Source organism: Falco rusticolus, chromosome 6 (genome assembly GCF_015220075.1).
Source record: "Falco rusticolus isolate bFalRus1 chromosome 6, bFalRus1.pri, whole genome shotgun sequence".
Classification (NCBI taxonomy): Eukaryota; Metazoa; Chordata; class Aves; order Falconiformes; family Falconidae; genus Falco; species Falco rusticolus.
In genome coordinates this window covers 25,033,903-25,055,871 of record NC_051192.1, presented here as the reverse complement: position 1 = coordinate 25,055,871, position 21,969 = coordinate 25,033,903, and the positions used below count along the sequence as shown (strand labels likewise).

The 21,969-nt window shown below is 46.0% G+C and overlaps 1 protein-coding gene across 3 annotated transcripts in view; it reads right to left on the bottom strand.

Annotated features, from left to right (window-relative positions):
- Positions 1-6,359: 6,359 nt before the first annotated feature.
- Positions 6,360-21,969, bottom strand: part of FOXO3 (forkhead box O3) — a 97,611-nt gene continuing 82,001 nt past the window's right edge. The window contains exons 3-4 of one of the 3 annotated variants that reach the window (XR_005105052.1): positions 18,612-21,723; positions 6,360-10,580 (exon numbers count right to left, since the gene is read on the bottom strand). The gene's annotated coding sequence lies outside the window, so the exon portion shown is untranslated. Of the gene's footprint in view, positions 10,581-14,176; positions 14,445-18,611; positions 21,724-21,969 lie in introns of all 3 variants that reach the window. The other 2 variants (XR_005105051.1, XM_037392930.1) reach the window with 2 other exon arrangements.

The following is a 21,969-nucleotide window of genomic DNA, read 5'->3' as shown; positions in this document are numbered from 1 at the left end:
GGCGTGGGGCATGTGCTCTTCAGCTGCTGGGCTGGCTAACACACCAGCAGTCACAGGCTGCTGCCAGCTTTTGGGTTTCCAGGGCCCCATGGCCATGGGCATCCAGCCAAGGCTGGGTGGGGCAGGCAGCATGGGGACCAGGGGGACAAGCGTGGCAGATTAGGCTGACACGAGGAGGATGGGACAGTTGGGAGGGGAGATAGCATGCAGGTCCTGCTTTAGAAATGCTTGTGACAGCTGCTGTTAAAAGTGTCTTGATGGAAAAACAGTTTCTATCTCCAAATTCCTCTTCTGTGGCCACCGCCTGTGGTTCTGCCAGGAGGAGGCTGGAGGGGCTGAAAATTGCCACTCAGCCAAAAAGTCTGTGGGACACAGCAGAGAAATCCCCAGGGGGAAGGACTGTTAGCTGATCACCATTTCCCAACAGGAGAGTCTGCATCCCGTAATGCCCGACCAAATAGGGCAGAGGGGATGCCACTGAAGATACTGATTTTTACTGGGGGAAGTCATCTGCCTCCCCTACTCACTTCCACTTTCACCTGTGCCTACAGTTTTATCGTACTTGGAGCCTTGTACATTATGTGAAGAAGCTGAGCATGTGCAGTACTTTCACTGGGAGCTGTGCTCTGAGCAAGGCTCAGCACACACACAGGGTGCGTGGGGTTACAGGCCATCGTCTGCAGATGACTGTCCCACCTGCGGGGCACGAGGGTCCCCAGGGTTTGTTTCAGGTACTGTTACCGGCCGTTGCAGTGCCTGTGCTGAACACGGACGTGTGCGGTGAGATGTAGGGCTCTGCACACTTTCTCTGGTGTGGCACAGACCCATGCTTGGACACACAAAATTTGAGCATAAACTGCTTAAACACAAACAAGGTACTTCAGAAGTTGTAATTACGATTTCAGGTAAGAGGGGGCAGAGGAATGAAATTCCGCTGTATCCATTTCTGAATACATCTCCTTTGTTCAGACCCTTATTACTATCTTACATTCCAGGTGCCAAATTCAACCCACCTTTAACATTTCCAGTACATCTTCATCCTGAGACTCCCGGCACATGGGTGATGTCTGAGGTGAGGTCAGACCAAAAAGAAATGTGTGTGGGCTCTCTGTGTGTCTAAAGATAGGTTAGGCAAGTCATCTTTTCATGGTCTTTCCTCAACCATGAGATCATCCAATCTGCCCATATGATAAATTTGACCTTTAAGTTAGTCCTGAAATGCTGAACATACATGCTACAGAGGACTATCAATTATAGTGTAAAAGAAACCAATACGCCTTTTGTTAGTTTATGGATGAGGCAATCAGGACAGAATGTTCAAATGCTGTTAACCGTCAAGAGGAAAAGTTAGCAGATTCTTGACACACTGAAATAAAGAGAATCAGAATTTTTCAATTTTATTTTGCAGATTACGGCCCAGGGAAGTATTACAGACACAAGTGCCAGTGCTGCCAGAGGGCAGGCACCATGGCCAACTCCGTAGGTGATTGTTCTAGGCTGCACCTAGGCCATATGAAGCTACTTCACAATATCCATTTCTCACAGAAAGCCTTAGCAGAGCATGAACAGAGACACTTAAAAACAGTAAGGCATTAATTTCCCCCCCCATTCATTTAGCTGTAGCGGTTTGTTCTCAAGTGGTGTGCCCGTGCCCCTTTGAGCAGCCATACCTGGTAAGAGGCGCACAAACCATTTGTACTTACTCTCAGGTCTGCATGTCCTGACCTTAGCAGATCCTTGAATACAGCCACCAGTTTACATTGGCTGCAAACTTGCTATTCCGCGTGAAGCAATGTTCCAGGTTTAGCCTGTGTTAGGAAAAGGTGGCTGACACAGCTAGACCAGCAAACCGTGTCTTCAGACTCAGATGTAGCTTGAAGCAGAAAAAAAAAAAAAGTGCTTCTTGCCGGTATAGCTGGAGTGGAGTAAGTTGTACTGGCAATGAGCCCTTGCCAGATAACTGTGTTACCTGGGCTTCTTGCTTGTATAAAAACATCATTAAAAATTATTGTATCCACAACCAACATTACTGACCCCACAAACGTTACAATACCTGGCCTTAGAAAAACAGAGAATGTAAGAAAAGACAGAGAAAGGAGAAAAAAAAAGACAAATACTTCTTTTCAAAGAAAGGCTCATGGGGATCAGAAGTTCTGAAGACCGCTGCTGACAGCAGTGGGAAGCACCTGGGACTTCAGGCGTGGATCGAGGAACAACTGAAGGGCATGAAGGAATGACTCAGGTGCCCCCATGGTACCATTCGAAGGGTGGCATTTTATTAGGCCTTTTTCATGTGCTGCCTTATTTGCCATTCCTGTATGCTCACATCTCCTGATGTTTTCTCTGCACACGCAGAGAAGCCTGCTCAGATGCATGGCCTGCGAGACAGGTGAGGTGGGAGCCACCCCCCCTGCTAACAGCAACATCATGTCATTGTCCCTAAGGCCCCTTCTCAAGAAGGGAACAAAGCTTTGGTGAGGTAAGGTGAAGAGATCGTGGAAAAGCAAAGATATTCAGGCAGGAGCTTGAAGAGGCTGGAAATGCAGCAACAGAACCTCAGCCAAGTCCCCCAAGTCCCAGCAATGATTCAGGACACTTTCTGCAGATGACTTGTGACCTTGATGCCCTCTAGTGAAAAACAGAGCGAAAGGGGCTCACCCTGAAGTGCCAGTTATGGATGAGATAAAGGGAAACAAGGCTTTGCATTTGTATTACTCCAGGGTAGCTTCCCACATAACCCCTCTTACTCTGTGGTAAGCTCGTTAGCACTGACCCTTCGGTGACAAGAAGGCAGCCCACCTTACCCAGACTGCGGAGCAAACACAACCTGACTGCAAAGCGAAGACCCCCTGTACATCCACACCTGACCTTCCCCTGTGCTACCTTCTCCTTCCAGTTGTGGCCCTAGAGGCAGAAGCGTCAGAGCAGACACCTGAAGGCAGCTGCCTTCCCCAGGAAGAGCCTTTGGTATCTCCTAGCTCTGAAAGCCATTATAATTTTATAATCACTCAGACACAGTAGAGTTTTGACTTAAATTGTGGCTTTACCATAGGAGTCTGCTAGGCCAAGTGACAGCACACAGCAAAAACTTCTGTATAAATGAGACAGCCTTGCCATGAAGTTTGCTTAACAGACACACGCTGAGGTTGATAATATAGTTTGATATTGCACATATGACTCCCAAGAGAAGTGTGAATGACAATGGGTTTCACTAATGAGGAAAAGGACTAAGTTTGGGCATTTTTTTACGTATTTTATAAATTGCTTTTTAAGCACAGACTTTTCTCCAGGGCATTCATCCATGAACTAGTTAATGACGTACAAGCCTGGATAGCCTTAAGTAAGAGGAGCTTGTAGAGATTTAAAATAAAGTGCTGGTATGGTAAAACTGCTGGTAAAATAATGATTTTTTTTACTGAAACATCAAATGCAGCATGAGAGGCTGCCCAGACACCGGGCCCATCGTTCACAGCAGCAGTTTGGAAAGGCTGGACCTTGCCCTCCTGGAGGGGAAGGCAGCATCCTCTGCCGCCCCCCGGGAGGACCTCCAAGGTGGCTGTGTCAGCACATAGTTTTCCTCCATCTTTTGCTTTGGAGGCTGGAGGTAGAATACACCCGTATTTCTTAATTAGCACTTTCTAACTGATGCTGTTCTTTCCCAAGGTGGTTACAAACAGAAGAAGGATCCATTGTCCATGCAGCGGCCGGAGCTTCAGGGAGAGGTCCCACGCAACATGTGAATACCAGAGCAGGGTGTTGGCATCTGCCATGCTTTGCTCCCACTGACGTTCTCCCCCTTCTTCTGCCTTGGCTGCACCAGCCATGGGGTCTTACAGGGCCTACTGTGGCCCCCAGGGTGTGAAACAGAGCCAAAGCTCGACACCCTTGTGGTGTCACACACCACGGGTGCTGGCAGCAGCCTCGATGCCCGTCAGGGTGCGCAAAGCAGCGTGGCATGCACAGCCAGTTGGCACTGCCACGACACTAATCCCAGGGAAAGGCAGCACTTGGGAATTGCCTTGTGCTTTGAATTTCAGCAAAACCAAAGTTTTCAGGTATCACCTAAGAAGAGTGAAAATTGAGGAGGGGGAATCCTGATCAGCATTATATTTGACTTGGAATTTGGGAAGATTTTTATGGGATGCCATGTATCTTTACTGTTTTCTCCCCATTTCACCACATCATTCATAGGATATAGATATCTTTAAACCTGCAGGGCATAATGTAGCATTAAAAGAATGTTATAACAGTCACCCTCATTTAGGCCAATTGTTCCTACTGAATAAAGACATTTTATCTTGTTTTCTAGATTAAATTGGTTCCTTGGTATGTCATCAAAGCATCAAACAATAAAAGCAGGAGATGCTTTGTTCTAGTAAGTAAATGTTGTGGCACATGCAAAACTACTGGCGTCATTAGTATGAAAAGAAAATCCAAGTGCAAAAAAAATAAATTCCAAACTGGAGTTTCTGAATTTTGTCAGACAATTCTGAAGTTTTCTAAAAATTTCAACAGCAGTAAAAAAACAAACCCCAAAACCCGCTTTTTTTTGTTCTAATGGAATTTTCTGTGCTTTGTGTTTTAAAAGTATTTTCATTAAAAAAAATCCACAGGCAGTCAGTGGGAAAAAAGTTCTGTGGGCTGGGCTGGGCAAACAAGCGATGAGACACTGCCGAAGTCACTGGCAGTGGGATGAATCTGTGCACCAGCAAGAGCATTTATCTGCTCCATCTGGCTTGGGCTCCACTTCACCCAAGAAGTCCTTTTGAACAGGGAGATAGCAGTCACAATGACTCCACCAGAAAAAGAGGTAGCCTCCCAGATTTGCTTATCTCAGTCTTCATGAAAGCACCCCTAACGTCCTTGGCAGCAGTAGCCAGAGAAGAGCTGTAAAATACTGTTTTCCCTGATCTGGTCAAACTTGCAACTCAGCATATGTGGTGCGGAGCTCCCAAAATAGCTCCGGGTTACCTCACCAGTCTCGGCAGCAGCTCGAAAAGCCTTTTGTCTTCTGGGACAACTTGGAGAAGTTTAAAATGTTTGGACTTATTCTGAAAGTACTCTGAAAGATAAGAATGATCTGTTCCAAGGCCGGGTGAACTGAAGGTCACAGCTAAGGCATTGCACAACACAACCAACTAAGTTCAGCACAAAACTCACACAGGATTTGATCAGCTCGTCATCGCTGGGGCTGCCCCTGCCTAAATTCAGGTCAAAGCTGAGGCCCTTCCACCTGGCACCTCCCGGGGCCAAACACTCCCATTGTTTGTCCTAAATGCCAGTGGGGCACTGCCAACGAGGTGGAGGACAGGGGTCCTTCCCGGCCAGAGCACTGCTGGAGAAGGCTTCAGAAAAGTCCAGCAGAACAGCTGCATTTCCGAGGTAATGGTGTAATTGCTGGAGGACAAGCACACTCTCACTCCAGGAAGGCTAACCCAGACTTCATCCTGGTTTTACCAGGCTGGTTTTACCAAGCTTTCTTTACCAGAAAGAAAGGCTACTTTCTGACTGGGTCTCGTAATATTTCAGGCTGTCTCTAGTTAGAACAAAGCCTGAATAACTCTTGCTATGTTAAGCAAGGGATATCCCCAAACAGCTCTCGATACTGCACTACTTCAGTACAATGCTCCCATGGCTTTGCACGGCTGACATGGTGGTCATCACCCCGGAGTCACGGGACACCCCTCCCCGCTGCACGAAAAGGCTCCTCTTTCTTGAAAATATTTGCTCTTGAAAAATGACTCCAAAAAAACATAAACATCTGTGGCTTCCTGTCAGTGTGGGAGCAGAGTTTTTTGTCGACGTGTCTCATGTTTCTGAGCACGCTCTCCTGCGCCTTAGCCAGAGCGCTCGGTGTAACTTTCTGCTGAGTCAGGTTGCTGGTTTTCTTATCCCAAATCCCAAACGGGCGATTTCAAGTACTCCAGGCATTTTTCAAAGGCAGTTTGAAACCCAGCCAAGCCCACGGGGAGGGGGTGTAACTCTTCTCCCGACTGATTTGCAGTTGGGCTGGATGTCTCCCAGCATGGGTGAGCTGGGCTGCAGCTGCAGGGTGCAGCCGCCATCCCCGGGGACAGCCCTCCTGCCCCCCAAAATCAAGTGAATTTTTGTGATTGTTAGCAGCAGTAAATGAACCCATTGGGGGTCATTTGACCACCAAAACTATGCTGGCTTGGTTGAAATGCAGAGCCCCATATACGTATGCATTTACAGACTCCAGCAGACATAGGGGCAGGCCGCCTCCCCAGCCCCGGACCCCCCACCAGCCACTTTCACCCACTGCTTGGAAGTCACCCCTTGTCCAGGTCCTGCATTTAGATGTCTGTCCATGACACAATAAAACAGAGCAAAGGCAAATGTGCAATGTAGAGATCCATTATGCTTTATTTACATGCGTCACCATCTCTTTTACAAACTAGATTACAATTTAAAATGGAATACACAAGGCAATATCTACTAACACCAAGTGGAGTAAGCACTGCGTCTCTACTTTGTTTGGAAAGGGGCAGGTTTTGCTCCAAAACAAACTTCCTTCCAACCTCTGTGTAGTAAGGTAGTATATTCCTCCAGGGCAGCATCTTTTTTCTTTTTTCTTTAATATAAAATTCTCAGTAAGACTGCAACATGAGAGTGTCTGCTTTCAAATGAAAGTACAAGATAGCCCAAATGAAAAGTATAAACTGTTCAGCTCTTCGGTATGTAAAGACGGCCATGCGCGATAAGGCTGTGGATTTAATATTCTTCCAATTTACATGGCTTGAAACAAAAACAGATAAAACAGCTTTACAGATACTGTATACATATTTTTTCCAATCATGCAACTTTTTTTAAAAAAAAGTTAAACATGTGAAGCCAAATGTACAATCCATTTTTTCCAACCCATAGTAACGAAATGTATCTGGTCCCCCTTCGCATCTCTTGGCAATTCCAAAGGTGTATCGTGTACTAGAAACACTTGCAGGACACCAATTGCCAAGCAATGACATAATTCTAGAGAAATACATGACCTGAAAGGTCACTTTTTGAAGCGGTGGCACAACAATTTCTGGAGTTAAGCGGTGGTCAACTATCCAATTATCCTCAGAGAAAATTATTTTACAAAATCATTAAATCAAGCCCCAAACCTGTGACTACGATCAGCATAAATGTCACCTCTTTAGATCTTTTGGTTAGACCAGGTGTCTGAACGATAACTATGTAATTGTTTTGGACTTTTATCTGTTTTACAAGGTTTCAGAAGGAAACGTGTTCAAAGATTCAAAGATTTCCAAAAGGTAGGTTCCCAAAATTAGCCATTCAAGTCTGTATTCTGACACCTAAATAAGTGGCCCTTTGAATTCAGAGAGATTTATCTAGCACCTCTGGAGAGGAGGGCATTTGCTGGGCACCTCAGCAGGCATAGAGGGTGGTGACTTTCCCCTGGGCCTGGGGGGACCTGGCACCCCTCCTTCCTTTGAGGAGTGACGAGGGCAGAGCAGCTCACCCCTGTGAGCATGCTGGAGTCCCTGGCGCTTGGTGCCTGACACCAGGCGTGTCCATTAGAAAATTCTGGCCCCAAAAATGAGCAAAAGAAACCAAATCAAACCGAAGAGGTTGGCCAAGTCCACCTCTCTTCAGCAAGCGCTGGGATGTTCTCCGAAGCAGGGGCCCAAGGTGTCCCAGCCATGCCAATGGAAATACTTTCTTTGACATTGCTGGGAGGCAAATTAAGCCTTTCAGTCACTAATGCTTTTAAAAAAAAAACAAAACCACCACAACTTCTCTGCCATTGATGGGCTGTCTCTAAAATAAGTGGGGTTTTCTCCATTTTTTTGAACAGAGCGGACCATAGTTTTCTCTCTCATTCCTGCCAGTGGGAGCTAGCTTCGTCGAACTCAAGGGGGCCAGGCTGCCAGAGCAGAGCAGAAGGCGCCCCCATTTAGTTTAAGCTAACGGGCCTTCCCTTGCTTTTGACAAGAACTGCATCTGTACCAAGAAAAAAAAAATAATGATGGATTGTGGTCACCTTGGCCATACCATCAAGTCACGTCTTACTGGTGCTGTCAGTGACCTGGTCGGTGGTCTTTGGGCAGGCACCCCGGGCCTCACTGGAGGCTGACCCGTGCAGGGGCCAAATGCTGCATGCTAGCATGGGGAGCCACCGAGTGGGCTCTGCTGGCAGCCAAAACCACGGGACAGGGGCACAAGCCTAGCTGCAGGGCAGCAGCCACAGGGGAGCCTCGGGGAAAGGAGCACCAGAGTGAAGTCCTCCAGCGTACGCTCACACGTTTCAGGGTGTACCAGGAAGCTGAGAGCTAATGCTACACGTTTGGAGAAGGCTGGTGATAAATCTCTCAAAGAATTTGGGCAGAAGATGCCTGCAACTGGACTCTGATAAGCAAAGTGACTTCTAGCCCAGGTGACCACTGTGCCGCATGAGCCTCCCGGGTAGCTGGCTGCTGACACAGATGAACAATGAGCATCAGCTAACTCCAATAAATGTAATAAACTAGTCTCCACGCTGACAAATAGACCACCTCGGTGTAAAACCAAAAGAGAATTCTTTTTCAAAGGTGAATGATAAACCTTTGGCTGCTTGGAAGAGTTGATATGCTACAAGGCTACGATAACCACAACTGCACAGAGTCTACACAGTCATAACTGCAGGAAGAAACCAAGAGGTGCATCTTTACGAGAGCACAGCGTAGGGGCTACGATACAAAACCAAAACTTCCATCACACTAGGAGCTGTTGTTTCACCAATATCACCTCGGGGACCTGGAAAGTAAGGAAAGTAAGGCGGGAGGAAGGGCCCATGAATGCTTGCATGTTTGCGCACGTGTATGTGCACACCTGTGTGTATGCATGACTGTGTATGTGCGGTGGCAGTGGCGAGCGGGAGTCACTCCACATTGCATGGGACACGGGTTGGTGGGAACTCATGCACTGAGGCTTTGGGTTAAAATGCTAGTTTGTTTTCCTAACATCCATGCATAATGATCCATTTCTGTACATAATAAAATATATTTATATATTTATATGCATAACGCTTTTATGCAAAGAAAAAAAACTTCATATATCGCTTTGGAGAATTATGTATACACTGTCCTATTCAGAACTTCTTCATACCAAGTTCCTATGTACCATTGGTGTTTTCCCCTCTTTTTTTGTATCCCTCCCCCACAAGATACTACTAAAAAGTAATCAAACTTTCCAGATTATAGAGGATCTATACAGCACCATACCTTTTATTCATTATTATTATTAGTTATTATTCATCTTACAAAAGAAAATCTTAGAAGCAAAATATATAAAATTGCCTTGTCTTTCAGTGTCATTTATCCTGTTACAACCTATGCTCATATCAAAAGCCATTTGTATGATACTGCCACCTCGCCATTCCCTCTCTTGCTTCTTCTGCCACAACAGATCATACATAATGAGCAGGAAAAAATAATCAAGGATATGTCCAAAACGGAGTAAAAGAAAAAAAAAACCCAAAAGGATCACCAATGCAGCAACACACCCTGCAATGACCTGTGCCTCAACTCCCAGTATTGCCACTGCAAGTCACCTGCTGATGCCCAGCCTCTACGCTCAGGTTTTCCGCCAAGTGGCATATTTCCCTTAATTTTTGCTTTTTCAAACGCATCCTTACAGGTGGCTATATTCAACTTGTCTGGCAGCTCAGCTTACAACTCCTTACCAGCTTGCTGTGGCAGCAGGGGCAGCTTTGCTAACGTACGGCAGGAGGGGAGCCTGCTCTGGTGGGCAGCAAATGGGCTCCTGCCCCGTGCATATGTGGGCAATGGCACCTGCTGTCAGTCCGTCCTCACGAGTCAAGAGGCAAACTCAAAGGCTTCCCTTGATTTGCAATCAACCCTGGTTTGATGCTTATGGAAAACAGGGGTGTACCATTAGATTTAAGGAAATAATAAGAAAGAAACAAACCAACCAACCCAACAAACGAACAGACCACACACATCACCTCTCTCTGGAATTCAGCTGGTTGATCCGTATAGCAAATGCTGTATATTCAGAAAACCCTGACGTCTGAGCAGTGCTGGGTTATGATCATTTCCTTGCGTGTGCACAGTACTTCAGATTCCCAAGGGAGAGAAAGCAAAAATGGTCAAAAATCTAAGGAAATCAAACTGGAGGTTTTAGGGGGAGAGGGTGGGCAGACAAGGAAAACCTCCAAAAAGAAAAGCCAACTTAAAACATCCCTTAAACCATTAATATATCGAAACACCACATACTCATTGACAAGTAACTACTGTAAAAGGCTACACAGTGTGTTCTCAACAGGATGGTGCTGAACATTGTCTCCACAGCAGGTGCTTGGCCATCCCAGAAAAGGAAGATTTTGCATACTTCAGAATGAGTTCAATTCCCAAAAAAAAAGAGAAAAAAAAAAAGAAAAAAAAGAAAAAAAAAAGGAGGATCTTCACTCTGGTAAGGGGCCTATTAGCAGTCTGCTTCATTAGGAAAATAATGCAGGGTTCACAAAGGTCATAAGCTGTAAACAGTATCACTGTCCACTTGCTGACAGCAGATTTGGCAAAGGGTTCTCTCTCTACATCTCGTGTCAGTTTGAGGGCCTAGAGAGGAAGAAGAAAAAGAAAAGACAGTGAGACTGCTGCATGTAGGAAAAAAACACAACAAAAAAGACAACCAAGCAAACCTTCAAACCCAGCAACAGCTTACACTGACATGCAATTTTGATTTGTTCACACCCAGAAGCTTCAAACTTAGAGCAAGGAGTAAGTTGCACTACAACTCTGCCTGAAAATGCTTCTCCCTTGCTAAGGTCCGAGTGTGATGCTTTGCTGGTATAGCTGCTCCCAAGGAGGAAGGAAAAAAGCCCTCCCAAAACCAGCCAAGTCTGATTTACAGAAACCCACTGCATCATCTTAACAAGTTAAGTGTCTTTCCAGGTGAAGCATAAAAGGATCCTCCAGCTTTTCTCCATTCTTTCTCAGCATCACCAAAAGGCTGGATATATCTTCCATCAGCATTTGACACAGACCACTGCCCTTCAAGGACAGCCGGAGGAGGCTGCTCAAGAGAAGGAGCCACCAATTTCGGTTCGGAATTCGGAGTTCCCCATTTTCCTGCTCGTATTACACAATGCCAACAGGCAGGGTCCACCTGGCTTTAAAAACGGGGTGAGGGTCCAGCTTATTCTGTAGCCATGAAACTTCTCTGCAGAAGGAAAGACGCTGGAAAGACACCTTATGCAGCTTGGAGACGACTATGAAGGAACACAGTAAGTAGGTAAAACACTGAAAACAGATGAACATTTCAACCAAGGGGGCCAAGGGGACAGGCTTAAGCCACTTAGTGGCTTAAAGATACAGGCAGGCACTAAGTAGGGTTTTGGAAAGTATGTACATTTAAACGTTCCCATGAAATCCCTTCACATCTTCGGAAAGCCCACTTGGTAGCCGTCCAAGCTGCTGGGCATGTAACTTCTAGCTCTGAAATGGCTTCTGGAACCAGGGTTTAGTCCCCTCCCCCGCTTACAACCTGTTGAGGATTTTCCCTGAGATGAAGCATTGGTGATTTTTTTTATACACTGCAAGAATAAGGGGACACTTGCTGAAACCAAAAAGTCATTTGAGTTGATTACAGGAACATCTTTACTCTCAGAAGAACCTGGTATCAGACACCCTTATGAAAAATGGTGGATTCAGGAGGACTACTGGATTAACCTGGACCAGCATCGCCTGCAAGGCAGATCACTCAAAGGCTGTCACGAGATGACTCTCTATCACTGCCCCTCTCCTTTCTAAGGTGCCAGGCACTGATCCTATGACAACATTTTATTAAAATGACCTATTCTGATAATGCTAAATGATTGATGGAAATTTAATCATTTTGTCTCATGGTTATTAGAGCAACAGCGTGACAGCTGCTCCCTGCACCATTAGGGGAGAACTTCATTCAGCACAGCTTAGGGAGCAGACAGATTGCACGATTCACCCAAACAAAATTTGGCTTTAGCCTTAATTATGTGGAGGGGTTTGGGGTAGACTGTTTTGTGAATAAAGGGATTTCCGACTGGATCAACATATTGATTTCTCCATTTTCAAAGGGCAAATTAACGCTAGCCGTTTGTTAATGTGACTGCCTGGCAACGACTCCATTTGATAAGTGTGTCCTGATGGCTGTAACAAGGTCAGCACGAGATACCCAGACAGGCCTCATGGCCCCCAGTAAAACCTGGGGGTTTCTATGCGTAGTGGCTTCTATACAGCTCAAACGAGTCCATGCCCTTTCTCTACTTCTCCTCAAAGCCTTAACAACAGGGGGGCTGGAAATGGGTGACTTCCTAAAGGACAACCTCATCAAAAGGCAAGACTTGGGTCCCACACGCCGCAGCCTGGTAAGCTGGCTCGCTGTCATGCAGCCACCAGTTACACTGGGCGTGGGCTTAACTTCAGCATGTGTGAGAAGTCTTGCTGACTTTGAATGGAGCTATTAATTAAAAGTAAACAAGTACAGAAACTCCTCATGAAGCCCCAGAGTAGTGTTTATTTAATGTTTAAATTAAAAATATATGTAAAATATTATACTATGAAACAAAGTGATGAGAGAAAGAAACAGAGGATGGATGATGATGATCATCATCACCTGTGGAAGTGGCACCACCCGATATTTTTTCCTGAGGACACCCGTCCTTCATACAGTGCCACTGTTTATGAGACAGATGCACAGCTGAGAAGAAATTTGTTCATAGCAGAACCAGATCACAGTCCATTTTCACAGCTCTATTTACATGGACTTTGCAAACAGATTAAAAAAGAAAAGAAGTAGTTCAAAGTCTTAACCTGCCCGCCTTCAAATTACCCCATTAAAGTCCATAATAGACCCACACACTCTCACTTTCTGTCTCACCACAAAAAACCTGTTAACCCTGAGTTGGCAGCCTGCTGCTTCAGAGCAATGAAAACTGTATCGGGCAGGGAAGCAAGCACTCCAGTTACATCTCCATTTACTAGTGGTCCTCAACCACAACTCCCCAGTGTTCCTCTCTCCCTGCCCCCAAATATCTCCAGCTGCATCTTGAGCCACCACAAGGTTTCCTCCCATTCCTGACAGCCACAGGAAAAGCTCATCCTCTGGAGTGTCACCCTGAGTTTGCAGAGGCAGATGGTGTTTCCCCTCTCGTGAGCTGGGACGATGCTGTCCTTAAGGACAGCACACAGCTCTCTAGGTAAATTACTCCAGTCCCCACTTGATCCTTTTTCCTGGCCTTTGCTATTGGGTCCTGTTTGGGGGGACAAGAGCAGCTGAAGTATGAGCACAGGGAGTGATGACTATATAGAACAGAGGTCAACAAGGGATACGTGAAAGGTAAAGTGTATCAGGGCTAGTGGGTTAGAGTAGTGTTTGCCAACTTGCCACAGCAAAGGCACGGAGCTCCCTTTTACATGTGGCATGGTGTCTTCTTGTTTCTTAGGCTGGGGGGGGGGCAGGGGGTGGAGGACACTACTGGAAAACATCATCTGCCCGTACTTCTTAAGCCACTCTCTGGGAAATTCAGTTCTCCCTTGAAAAGCTCCTCTGCCAAACCTGATGATTATTTTCAACCATCAGGGAATGGAAAGAGAGGAGGAATCTTAGAATTCCTTCCTAAGTTTCTTAAGAATTCCTTAAGACTTTCTTCTGAAGAAAGTAAAGGCTTTCTTTTGGAGGGTGATCTTCGCAACTGCATTGACACCTGGGCTCTGTCAGGCACGCACACACGCACACACACACTGGAAGCAGAGGCAATGCCACTATGGCTGCTCTGGACATTAGAAGAGTCCATAGTATTATATCAAGCTATAGCTTATGTAAGCATATATGCATGTGGTTGGTGGAAAAAATTACTTTAAAAGAGAAACAGAAAAAGCGTTAAGTGAGGGATGAGGTCAAACTCCTGCTTTGTCACATCCCACAGACATTTTGAACTCTGGATGCTTAACCTGTTTATCCTATTTGGTGGAAGAGTGTGAAACAAAAAGCAAGTAATTCTCTATTTTCTAATTCTTCAGCTTGTAATTATGTGGGAGATGCCCCTTTCTTCTGTCCTTTCCTCTGCCCTCCCATCCTCTACCCTGCTACTGACCAGTTAGAAATGCTACTCTTGCTTTTACTCTGTGGCCGAGCTGTTGGTTGTGATTTCCCTCCAGCCACAACATTTTCTCACCTCTGTCTCACATCATTTCACCACTTAACCAGATGGCCATCTCCCAAGCTCCACACCAGCTCATGCACTGTCAGAGCAGCTCTGAAGGATCATCTGCTGTCTGTTGCTTTCTCCCTTGAATTCCCAACGGTGCCAATTACGTAGCGCAGGAAATTTCTTCAGAATAGAAAGGTGACGCATTGATGCTCCCCAGAGTGAGGCACAAGCAACGTGCACTGGTGGTCCGTTTATCAGGATGCTACCATTAACAATCAGCACATGTATTTTTCTGTTAACAGAAAAGTTATGTGCTCCTTTACATAATTATGGTATGAGAAACTGCACTACCAACACACAGCTCCTCTGTACAGCAGCCTACCAAGGACCTCCTGATCTGGCTGGAAGGTTTGTTGTGTGGATCGCATCCTGAAAAATAGCACCACTGAGATGTTTGTAAAACAAGTGTTTTCCCTGTTACCACTCCGTTAACAACTCCCCAGGGACAGGAAATCTCAGTAACTACTTTTGCTGCCCAGAGACTTGGGATGCAAACATTTTGAAGGAAATGTGTGTCCCTTAGTGGCAGATGTGCATTTGTTCTGGTGCTTCTGCCCCTTGATATGTACCGTACAGTTTCCAGCAGTACAGTTTCTACTCCAAAACGGGTGTAGGCTCAAAAAGCAAGACTTGATTACATGTGGTTACAAGTTAATATTCTGCCCTAGGTTTCACAGCTCAAGACTAAAGAATACACAGTGTTTGTTTAGCAACAAGAAGGAAGGTAGCTACTGTGGGCAATCCTTCTACAATGACAAAACTGCAGCATGAGGGTTTTTTGTTCAAGCAGAATAAAATTAGGAAACCTAACGCCATGGCAGGTATGGCACAGCGACACGCTGCAGGCTTAGTGTATGCTGCACTAGGATGGCTCTGTGCTGAGAGACAATGCTGAGGTCTGGGTGCAAAGCCCCAGGGGGAGAAAAGAGTTAGCAGCTTTCATGTGCTTTCTTTCCTGAACTTTCAGGCGCATTGCAACTTCGCATTTTCTCTTTAAGTTTTACTCATAAAAATAGATCTTTTCAGCTCAGACTCTGGGGCAGAGAGTGAGGGAGAAGGACAGAAAGAGGAAAAACACTGGCACAGAACTAAGACTTATGGGAGCCTAAAAAGTTGCTGTGCTGGTACTCGCACAGGCACGTAAAGCACAGAAGTGTCTCTTTTCCTTTTATTGCTGCTCTTCCACTCCAAGAAACACTGCAAACCATAGCAGACAACCAAGTATTTTGGAAGTAAACATAACTAAAGACAGCAGAACATTCTCTAACCCTGTATCAGCTCCGTGGGACAAAAGGCTTGCCCTGAACAGTGGTGAGGTACCACAACTACTGGTATGTGTGTTATTCTGACATCCTACTTGTCTACAGATTCATAGAAAAGTCCAGGCTTGAAGAGACTCAGCATCATCTGGTACAACCTTCTGTTGAAGACAGGGCCCTAGGTTCAGTTTTTCAGCACCCTGTCAAGCCAAGTCTGGAATATTTCCAGCAAAGGAGAGTCCACCACTCCTCTGGGCAGTTCATTTTAACCTCAAAGGTGGGTGGTATGGTCAGGTCCCTCCTACCCATTTTACAGATGAAAAGGAGACACCCAGAGAGAATTGGTCCACCCATGCCCACACACTTAAAAGAAAAAGTAGATCATGGTTTTCCTAATACCAAACAACCAAATTCACAGGAAATTTTGCGCTTGCTTACAAGAGGAGCAGGTGCATGCAGACTTCGCTACATATGTCACTGTGTTGCTGCCCATACAAGATGACCACATGTTGACACACTTGTTTTTACACCTACAGACATGTCAGTGTGCAGTTATGCTGGCTTTCCAGCACAAGCACTGCCGATACCCAATTGCTGTTGAGATCCATCACATCTGGTTGGGTTCAATCCTCTGCCCTGGCCAACAGAGAAGAGTTTAGAGGCAGGACATCATCTCTCTACAAGGTCTTCAGGTTTTTCACTTGACAAGCTTACGGTAAATTTTATCCTCTGCCTTTTGTTCAGGGACCTGACGAGTGGAGTGGAAAACCTGCTAGTTATGGGTGACACTGCCACTGATTCGAGAGACATCAGCATGGGTGTTCAACAAAGCACCTTTTAGGTAGGATGCTGCTGGACTAGAGGAAGAAGGCCAAAAATCCTTGCAAAATACATCTTCTGTTAGGGGTAAAGTACACCAGCTGGAAAAACGGTGCCTTCTTTAGGCACCAGGGAGCACTGGTAACGAGACCTATACTGTGGGTCACGAAAGGATGGATAACTACTACACCTGTGCAGGCCCAGAGAAGGATTTTGCTTGCACTTTTGAATCTGAAGAGTAAGAGTCACTTTTTAGAGTAAAAGGTACCTGCATGACTGGAAACACCCTGAATTATGGCTTTATAGTGCTATGGAAACACACTATATACTCTTCATTCCGAATGTCCTCATCGACAGTTTCTTTTCCTCTGCCAGGTACCCAGCCTATTTTAAAAACATCCTCCCTGCTATGCTGTCTTCTCATTTTCCTCTGCAGTAAGTTGAAAATGACAGGCCAATGATGCTCACACAGGTCTCAACAAAACGATTTCCACCACGTTGACATAAGGCAGGACATCCTCTATCATGACTTATAAAAGGCAGAATAGGCAAGAGAGGGAAGGTCCTTCCTCAAAACCAGATTTTCTCTACATTTGTATGAAATAAATTACCTATGAAAGCCAGGATAAGCAGGCAGTACAAGGGAAAAACAATGGGCAAGATATTCAACTCAGCTGCGAAAGTGCATAAACGCAAGCCATTCTCCACAGCATCAGCTGGGAAAACTGGCTTTTTTTCCTGGAGTAATAGCAAACAACCACAGCTACACAGCAGCCTCTGTAAGCTGAGCTGCGTCTCCGTCCGATTACTGCTCAGCAGATGTCCGCTCCGCCAGACTCCAACAACTGCCACCCCGTGTGGTAATCTGAGTGGAAAAGCTGATTAAATAGCCCCTGTAAACCAGACCAGAGCGGAGCGTTCCCACCACCCAGCCACAGGTACCCGATTTAATGGGGTCACGGTGTCCCCACGTGCTGTGTGGGACTCCATCAGGGACAGTGCTGATGAGAGCAGCCTACTGGAGGCCCTCCACCGGCAGCCTGGGGTGGCATTGCATGAGCATTCTTCCTTCATCCTCCCTCCCCAGGCCAGGAGAGAAAGGCTGACTGTTTACGTACGGTACTGCTCAAATATGTGCACTCCTGCTGCCTGAGCTCTACCTGTGCTCTTTGGCTATCATCAACGCAAGACTTAAACCTCTGCAGCTGTCAGTTCATCACCTTGACTGAGTACTGAATTGCTATGAAAAAAGATCTTGACCTTTCCTCAGTTGCATGACGCTGTATTTCTAAAAAGGATCTCTTATTACACACTTCTTCAAGTCTGGCTCAAAAGAAGGAAAGAAAAAAAAAAAAACCACCTGTAAGCATCCCAGCTATCAGGCAACAGCAAGGCTGGGGACCAGCACTGATCTGCAGCTCTAAACAGTCATTATGGCTCAGTCACATGAAAAAAGACAGTTTGTGAAGACTCATTCTGTAATAAAACCTGCATGCTGCTGATCCAGGGAGGAAAGCACTGGGGAGACCAGTTGATGCGGGCTGTTCTAAAAATACCAGTTTGTGCTGTCATCTGGTGAGAGTATGTCATCCTGTAATCTTGGCATCTGCAGGGACAGCAAGTTTCTGCCTAATTATTGCTGCTGAATCACATGACAAAGTACGAGGTACTAAAAAATATATCTATATAAAACACCAACAGAAGAACACCCAAACCACAGGATCAGACGACTGTGCCGGCTTCATGCTGTATGTTTGCAATACAAGCCTGCGGAGGCAATCCTGGTTTTTACAGATCTTTTTCCTCCCTTAGTAAAACCCCAAAACATAAAACCAGATTTTAAAAAAACCACCAAAGCCAAAAAGCCCTACCCCCAGAAGGAGTGAGCAATTCATTGTGTTTGTGTGTCAGCTCCTGCTGCCTTCACACGGCATAAGCCACAGCATTACTGCAAGTGTAGGGCTGGCCTGTGCGCAGTGAGCTGTGAGGGGCACAGCGGCCAGCGGCACGCACAGCGGGTAGCCCCACAGCGGTTTCCCCAGCTGTCCCCTCTCCTCCTCCCCAGTGGCCACAAGTGCTGAGTCTGCTCCCATGCTGCTGGTGTGGGCCAGGGGAGCGAGAAGCCTGCTTGGGGCAGGCCCTCCTTGGAGTTAATGGGATCCCTGTTCCCAGCAAAATACACTTTCTATACACATATTTTTGTTCAAAGACTAAACTTGGCGCGCGTGATGTTCAGCTAGTCACAAAACCACCTTTCAAAACTTGGGCTGGCTGAAACAACACTTAAACGTTAGAAGCATACCACCGCCTTAACCACTAACCTGTTAGAATTTGCTGCTCCTGAATTTCCTTTAGATTTTTGCACGGCAGCTAGCCCCACTTTGGCTCCATGTAAGAAACCTGCCAGCCCCACCTCTAAGGCCTCATTTTTGAAAACAAGAGAGGAGGAATCACAGCTATGGTCCTGAAGCAGTCAGCACCCTCAGGCAAGGGGTCCACCAATTCTGGTTTCCACATTTCAGCTGTCATGAGCAGAAGAGAAGATTTCTGGTAAAGAACAAGTGTCATCTTTCTCGTGGCATATTGTCCAGAGCTCTCCGACTTGAAACTCCATCCAAATGCAGATCTTTTGCTACCTACTTCAGCTTTTAAGATAGCGTTGTAGTGAATAGTAAGTCATCCTCAGACCTATGCATTTGTCTTTGGCATGCATTTCACCCAGAAACAGGTTGAAAGCCAATTAACAAATCAGCAAGTAGTCCAAACTGATACAGACTAATGAAATACCAAGATGCATTTTATGTTTCTTAGGATTTTGCTTTATCAGAGATGTTAATCATCATATTCTGCAAACGTTCCATGACGTTGCTATTAGTGGTTTGTGCACTCCACTGCTACAGTAAAATGATGGGGGACATAGATGATGCTAGGGCAAAATGAATGACTTTAACTGATCAAGTATTTTACTTGCAATTTTTGAACAAGTCAACTGACTCCAGCACAGCTCTGTTACAGAGCCCAGAGGAATCCTGCTGAACAGCACACTGAAATCACTCTCGGAAGTGCAGCTAGGTGAGTTTTTCAGACGGTGAAACCAGCTCAAGAAGTTCCTGGCCTGCTCGCACTGAGCCATCCTCCATCCCTTGCCCAAGCCCTGCCAGCATCGCTGTCTGTGCAGTGCCATCATAAACTGGATCACTGAAACAATCCAGGTAAAAACAACTTCTTGAATGGGTTTTGATGCCACAGGAAATGTTTGACCAAGCAGTAGCTGATCACTGGCTCTGACCTTCCAGACAGCAGCAAACGTCCCAAATAGTCACCACCTGACAGTCTGTGTGGGACTACTCTTTGGCAAACACCAAGTCCCTTGGAACTTGCCTGCTGAGAAGGACCACGGAGAAAAGAGCAGAGTTGTGGGAACCCCAGGCTGAGAGAGGACCCATTAAGTTCAAAATAAAAGCTATTCTAGAGACAGGTGGGGACACAGTGACATTTTTATTTACTGATAAACAAGTTGAAAAAAAGTGGTGATTATCTGAGTGGGTGGAGGGCATATCCAGTGCTCTTGGGAAGCAGGCAGAGATAGAGGAGCAGAGGCCCCAGCCAGCTTAAGAGGCAAAAATTATGGCTGAGTGAATAAACATTGATTTTCTCCTTTTCTTCCTGTAAGAGAAAAAAACCAAAACAAACCCAAATCCATTTACAAGCCTCAATAAGAGCCCTCTGAAAGGCTGGGCATGGCCAGCCTCATGGGCATAGGGTCAGCCCAGTGGGACCAGGCATGGCTTTCCCCAGGGACCGTGCACAGGCTTGTGTGCAACAAACGTGCCCAGCCACTAAACCGGCAACGGTCATGTCTCCTGCATGGGTTTTTTACTTCCCCTATGAAGAAACTGTAGTTGATTTTCTTCCAAAGTAAACCCCACTTCTGTACCTACAGTATGTATAAACTAAATACCTATATATTTGGTTTCTTTCTTTTCTTCCCGAAAACTGACTCCAACATTTCTCTTATTTTTCATAGAAAACACAGCACTCACTATTCCCAGGTATGCCAATAATCCATTGTAACTGCTTCTGCCTGCCTGCAAAACACACCTGGCCGCCCTTGTGAAATGGATTTAGCATGAGCAAGCGCCAGGCTGTTTTGCTGAAAGCGTTCCCCAGTCTTTAAGCCTGTAAAGATTCATTATTGGGGTCATGAACATTGCTGAGAGAAGATTTTAGTTCAGGGGCCCCTACTGCTACAGGGAAGCAGAGAAGTAACGTAGAAAGCAATTCAGAACAACCACAACCGATGTCACGGGAGGAGCCCCTATCAAAATATGAGATGCTCATAGGGAGACAAACTCTCAAACAGAGCTGCCTAACAGCTGAGGAAGGGTGCATGATGAACCAGCTCAGCAGAAATCATCTGCACTTGCACCTGATACCAGAGGCACCTCACAGCAGCCAGTCCACTTGTCAGAGAAAGGGAAAGAGGCTTCCACAGATGAATGGACAGTAATCTGCCAAGGAGAGCTGTCTTGTCAATAAATCTGTCCTCTGCAACGAGACTCTGTTCGCACAGATATGTCGGTTCCTTTATTCAGAGGGAGCAGCCTGAAGAAGATCACGGTGGCTGTGTTTTCTGTGAATGGCAAAGGCCAGGGTGAAACGGCAGCAGCAAGCATCGGTGCGGAGGTGGCGTGGTGTGCCTCCTCCGTGCTGCCTAGGCAGGTCTCCCCACAGGCGGCTTCTACACATGCACAGCAACCAAAGCTATGAAAGCAGGAGGCTGCCCTATTTGCCTGTGTCAAGCAAAGCTGTCAATAACATCTGGGTTTTAGGCCCCATTTGGCAGACCGTACTGTTGGATGTTTCACAGCAATAAAAGTTCCTACAGCCTGCTTTTTTACCTTGTGCAAAAAGTATTTTTAAATCCAAACAGCTCATGCACCTGGAGGAAGAGAGAACTGGTCAGCAAGTGCGACCTTCTGCAAATTTTTGCTTCCTGGTTCTTGAGTCAATTCTTTTTTTTCCCCCTTTCCCTCCTTAAATTCTCCAGCACTGGGACTGAAGGAAAACCAGAATCCAGCTGTGGTCCCTGGCCTTGCCAAGCTGCCATCTCATGCAGGGTCAGAAGGACATGGTGTCTTCTGCAGCCCATCTCCTGGCTGTGTACTGCAATACTCTTGCTTTCAGTAAGAAGACGTGAAAGAACCAGAGGAAGTCCTCCCACCAACAAAGGACTGTGCAAACCAACTGCTCCATTGGAGCGAGGCAGCTTTGCAGAAAGACTGAAAAGAGGACTCCTGTGCCGTCTTGTTTTCCCTCAGAGACAACAGATCACAGCCCACATCTCCTGTGGCACTCCATACACACAGGAAGACATTCAGGAGGTTCACCACTGCTGCTCACCTACCGCAAAGCTTCCCCTTGAATATCTTTCTGTGAAACAGAGAATGAAAATGCAATTAAAGATGAAAGGGGCAAATTATGCACGATAAAGTCAAATGACACCAACTCCCTTCCTTCCATCCTTCATCTAGAGAATAAGAAAGTTGGAAGTAAGCGGCAAACTGAATGAATGCCTCGTTTAACCTTACCACTGGGATAGTCTACATACTATTCTGAAGTTAACAGAACACTTTCAATAATTTATAGGTATCCTTTTATCCTACTATATTTTGAAAT